The sequence below is a fragment of the Schistocerca piceifrons genome, chromosome 3 (genome assembly GCF_021461385.2).
Source record: "Schistocerca piceifrons isolate TAMUIC-IGC-003096 chromosome 3, iqSchPice1.1, whole genome shotgun sequence".
Classification (NCBI taxonomy): Eukaryota; Metazoa; Arthropoda; class Insecta; order Orthoptera; family Acrididae; genus Schistocerca; species Schistocerca piceifrons.
In genome coordinates, this window is record NC_060140.1 from 279206535 (window position 1) to 279212614 (window position 6080).

The window sequence follows — 6080 nt, forward strand, 5'->3', positions numbered from 1 at the left end:
ATTCCTTTCAAACTCGCTCAGTTGGCTGACTGTAGGAAGCACAAGTGCGTCTCCGTGACATTTTTAGCTCCTTCCTTCTCACGTTTGCAACACACTGAGCCTTCTGGCAGTGAACACTCCGTACCAAAGTGTCGATCAATGTTGTTCGTTTGCCACTCGCTTACTGTAAGAACATTTCTCTGAACAATCTTTCCTTTTCTCGTGCCTCGTAAGATACCTAGCTGCATTGCCGAGTGTTTATCTGCAGGTTCATTTACGTTAACTGATAAGAAACAGGAGATTATCCACAGAACGGCGGATAGCTATATAGGGAAACGATTATATGGAAAACACTAGAGGTAGAGATACGGCGATAGGACATGTGTCAAGACAGCAGGGGATAGTTTCCATGCTGCTAGGGTCAACCATACAGGGCAAATATTGTAGGAGGAGGTTGAGATTTCTCTATAAAGAGCAAATAATAGCGGACGTTGGGTGCAAGTGCTACTCTGAGATGAAGAGGTTCAGCATTAGAAATCGCGGCGAGTGGCATCATAGCAGTCAGGAAAACAAATTAGGATTATTTCGTACAAAGTGACTCTGAAAATATTTAGTTTTCCTATAAAGGTGAGTTTAATCTCAAAGGTTACAAAGCAAACAAACTGCATTTTGTTTCACTAATACTTGTTTATGAAACTTTTTCGGTTTATTGTACGTCATCAGGTAACAAGTAATTAGCTTCTACGAGAAGTACTGGTGTCCATGGACCAGAACTTTGAAACTGTAGATATTATCACCGTACATAATCTTTGCTAGCCGGCCGCTGTGGCCGAGCGGTTCTAGGCGCTTTACTCCGGAACCGCGCTGCTGCTATGGTCGCAGGCTCGAATCCTGCCTCGGGCATGGATGTGTGTGATGTCCTTAGGTTAGTTGGGTTTAAGTAGTTCTAAGTCATCTGGTTTCCCCCTTCAAGCTAGACAAGTTTCGTTCTTTGTAGTTTTTTCGTTTGACGCTTATTTCGTGGGATATTTGGCCTGGTCATGATCAATGGACCACCCTGTACAGGCGTTGAGACCGAAACTCCGTATTCTGCCTGTTTACATATTCTGTTTTTGAATGCGCATACCTATACCAGCTTCTTTGGCGCTTCAATGTAGAAACATATATCAGTATGGGAAAGGTAGCTACCACCTGTAGGGAAGCTGAAGAGGCCATTGGAGAAAAGAGAAGCAGTTGTATGAATATCAACAGCTCAGATGGAAAACCACTAGCAAGCAATGAAGCGGAAACGCAAAGGTGGAAGGAGTAAACAGAGAGACTATACAAGGAAAATAAAGTGGAACCAGTATTATAAAAAGGGAACAGTCTGTAGATGAAAATGAGATGGGAGATATGCGAGGAGCATTTGGCAAAGTACTGAAAGACCTAAGTCGAAACAAAGCCCCTGGAGTAGCGGGCATTCCGTCAGAACTACTGTTAATGCTGGAAGAGCTAGCCATGACAAAACTCTTCCCTCTGGTCTGCAAGATGTCTGAAATAGGTGAAATAAAGTCAGATTTAAAGAAGACTGTAATAATTGCAATTACAGAGAAAGCAGATGCTGACAGGTGCATTACCGAAGTATCAGTTTAACAACTCATGGTTTTCAAATACAATCACTAATTTACAGAAGAATGGAAAAACTTATAGCAGCCGACCTCGTAGAAGATCAGTTTGGATTCTGAGGATGTATAGGAACACGCGATGCAATACTGACCCTGCGACTTGTTTTAGAAGATAGGTTAAGGAAAGCCAAACCTACGCTTATAGCATTTTTAGACCTAGAGAATTCGTTTGACAATGTTGACTGGAATACTCTCTTTCAAATTCTAAAGGTGGCAGTGCTAAAATAGAGGGAGCGAAAGACTATTTACAGCTTATACAGAAACCAGACAGCAGTTATAAGAGTCGAGAAGCATGAAAGTGAAGCAGTGTTTGAGAACGGAATAAGACAGGTTTGTAGCCTGTCCCTGACGTTATTCAATATGTACACTGAGCAAGCAGGAAAGGAAACCAAAGAACAATTTAGAGAAGTAATTAAAGTTCAGGAAGACGAAATAAAAACTTCGAGTTTTGCTAATGAATTTGTGACTCTGTCAGAGCCAGCAAAGGACTTGGAAAAGGAGTTGAAGGAATAGACACAGTCTTGAGAGGAGAATATAAGGTGAACAATAACAAAAGCAAAGCAAGAGTAATGAAATGTAGTCGAATTACATCAGGCAATGCTGGCGGAATTAGATTAGGAAATGAGGCACTTAAACTAGTAGATGAGTTTTGCTATTTGGGCAGTAAAATAACTGACTACGGTCGAAGTAGAGAGGATATAAAATGTAGACTGGCAAGAAAAGCATTTCCGAAGAAGCAAAATATGTAAACATCGAATATAGATTTAAATGTTAGGAAGTTTTTCCGAAAGTATTTGTCTGGAGTAGAGAGTTGTATGGAAGTGAAACGTAGACGATAAACAAGTCAGCCAAGATGAGATTAGAAACTTTTGAAACGTAGTGCTACAGAAGAATGCTAAAGATTAGATGGGTAGATCATTTTCGTGAGGAAGTATCGAACAGAACTCGAGTGAAAAGAAACTTATGGCACAACTTGACTGAAAGAAGGAACCGGTTCATAGGAGACGTTCTGAGGTGTCAAGGGAGCAAAGTGTAGGGGTTAAGAATTGTAGAGGGAGACCAAGAAATGAATATAGTAAACAGGTCCAAAACTATGTTGGTTACAGTAGTTATTGGGAGATGAAGAAGCTTGGATAGAATAGAGTAGCATGGAGAGCTATACCACACCAGTCTTTGGACTGAGGACTGCAACAACAGCAGTGAGAGGAACGTTGTGGAACGCTTGCTAACTTCGCGCTGATATCTACCTTTTGCAATCACGATATCGCTGGTAAGTGGGAGTTCAAGTTTCCTGTGTAGAAGCCTAATGAAGCAGCCCAGTTGCAAAGTAACGGTGTGTCCCTGTTAAAGTACTCTGAAATGTGGCATATGCAAATGCTATCATCGTACTATTTGCGAAGAGATCGAAGAGAAACTAAAACTGCATAGGTATTCGAAAGCGGTAAACCGAAAAACGTAATTTGTCGATAACGTATGTACAAAACTTCTTGTTGTAAATTCAGTATAAACAGGGAATTGCATAATTTTGAAAACGGAAGAAAGATTAGAGTTTAATGTCCCCTCGACGACGAGCCAAGATTGGGGAAGGATACGGAAGAAGATCGGCCGTGCCCTCTCAAAGGAACCTTAACCGATTTAGGGAAGCCGTGGGAAACCTAAATGCAGATGCCCGACAAATTACTTGAACCCCCGTCCTCCCGAATATAGTGCCTTGACAATGCGTTACCTCGCTCGGTGCATAATTTCCAGTAGTTTCCTTTTGGCTGTGATAATAATTATTGTGATGTCAAACTTGTTTGCTTTTACATAAAAAATTCTTTTCTTTCCAACTCAGTTTTCCTAAAGCGTATCTATGTGCATTTGGTTGTGTTACGTTCTTTGCCACAGATAGCTGAAAGTAGCACGACTATACACCACTGATAACTTTCAGGCATGTGTAACCATACATTTATGGCTTGGAGGATATTGTGGAGAAGTTGCTGAAACAGTTTTGCTCACCCGACTGTATGAAACCTTTATTTTTTTGCGAGCAATTTTATTTCTTCTCCATTATTTAAATTTGAATATCTGAGGATTGCATCCGTATGTTCTTTTGAATAAATAATTAATATTTTTTATTAACGTATAAAAATAAAGACGTGTAGGAAAGCACGGGTTTGAATCCCCTTTTCGCTACTGTACGTATAAGACACTACTGTTATGCATACATCATTTCCACTAAAATGTTAAGACAGTTCGTCGAAGTGATGTGTACTCGAATGACTTGTGTCAGCTCATGTGCTACATGGAATACACTGTTCCAAAGACTTATCGCAACATGTTTCCAAAATATCGCATATTGTGTAGAAAAATAATTATTGACTAGATATTGTTTTCAGAGATATCGTTGTTTTCTACAGAAAACTACCCAACAAAAGTCATTGGATATATCTATATCTAAAACTACATCCACACTCAGCAAATCATTGTGAAGTGCCTGGCACAGGGTATTTCCCACTGTACCCTACAGGGTATCCCAAAATGTATTTTGGAAGTTTAATGTCTTATAACTCGACTTGTAATTAACTTACAGAAAAAAGGAAATTTCGTCTGATGCTTGAACTCAGAAAATTTTTTCTGGTTCTTTAATAGAGTTTTAGAAGCGCTCCCGTTGGGACACGTACAATACATAGGCGATATTACAACGTGGTTCAAACCCGTGCTTAAGTGTCAACGACAGCTACCTCAGTAGATTCCGTTATTCTTGTCTTCAGATCAGCAATATCGTGAACGGAAATACGGTAGACCTGTACCGAAATATCAGATGATGTGTGGGGTGGCTCACTAACATGAAAACGCTTTCGGAGTACCCGGTACATTTTCGGACGAGGGATTCGCAGTTCTTTTGATGCCTTACGAACAGACATCTGTGGTTAACTCTCGAAAACCTGTCCGATACTCTCATCCTAGGCCTGCCTACGTGGTCCTTTGAATCTTCACTCGCTATTACCATGAGGTTCCTGTGCCATTTTGTCACGGAAGACTGAGAGGGTGGTACCTTCCTTTATCGCGTTCTGAAATTTCCCTGACCTTGGGTATCTGACTTCGTTTCAGTAAAGCAAGTCACACACTGTGCCCTTTTCTGCGCATATTCCATTCTTCGATTCATTTCTGGTGCTCCTAACATTCTGCAATAACAAAGAAAAAACTTGTTTTCAGTTATATTGCTCTTGTCACCTGGAAAGCCAAAACATTTACTCATCAGTTTCTATGAAAGAAACTTTTTGAGTTGGTGCACCAGACGATCTTTATTTTGTCTAAGTTAGTTACAAGCCAAGTTATGATACTGAAGTTGTAAAGTACATTTTGAGATTTATAAATTATAGAGCACAGCAGTCATCATTTATTTTTTTTATTTTTTATTTTTTTGCTGGTTTTATTACGCAAATCCAGATTTCGGTTAATGCCTAACCATTATCAATACACTATTTTCTAATCTCGATGAATGTTAGTTCCCTGTTGTTCGAGTATCAGTCACCTTTTGAGATATCCTGTATATTAGTGTTTCTTCCCTACGCATTTATGAAGAGTGTGGGAAGGATAACTGCTTAAATCCCTCCGTGCCTGCACTAATTAAATAATCTAATTTTGTCTTCACTGACCTAGCGAGACCGATACATAGGCGGATGAAGTATATTTCTAGATACATCGCTTCTAGATACTTCACTTCTTAGAAATTTGTACGTAGTGTTTTGCGGGCCACTTAACGTCTGTCTTCAAGGGACTGCTAGTTCATGTTTTACAGAATCTCCGTGACGGTCTCCGGTGAGTCAGACGAAACTGTGACCACTCGTCGGTTCTTCAGCAGCTCAAACGTCGCTGCAGTGCAGTGCATGAGGCACTGCATTAATGATCAACAGCCGCATTCAATTTAGAATGAACTCGCGATCGGCGATTATGGTTCCGCATCAGCTACAGAATATTTCAGAATAAATGAAAATTTGTGCCGGACTGGGACTCGAACACGGATTTCCCGCTTGTCGCGAGCGGTCGTCTTAACCACTTCGGCTATCCGAACACTCCCTCAGTAGCTGATGCGGAAACGTAATTGCAGTTTTCGTATTTATTCTTAGTTGAATGCTGCTGTTGACCGTCAACGCAGTGTTTCAGGCACTGCACTGCAATATTTCATGTCATCGCAAGGCAATGACGACCTGTGCGGGAACCACGGTAATATAGGGTAAGTCCGGGAGGGTTTGACCACTGGGTGAGATGGACCACTGGCGTATTTGACAAATGAGTGACGTATTTCACAAATTCCTTCACTGACACGACTTCGGACTCCACTCCTACTAAACTTAAAACTTTCAAGAATACCACCTCAAAACTGACTACTCCTAAGCCAACACAGACAATACTTTTAGAGCAAATACCACTTCTTCCTTCTATTGATAAATC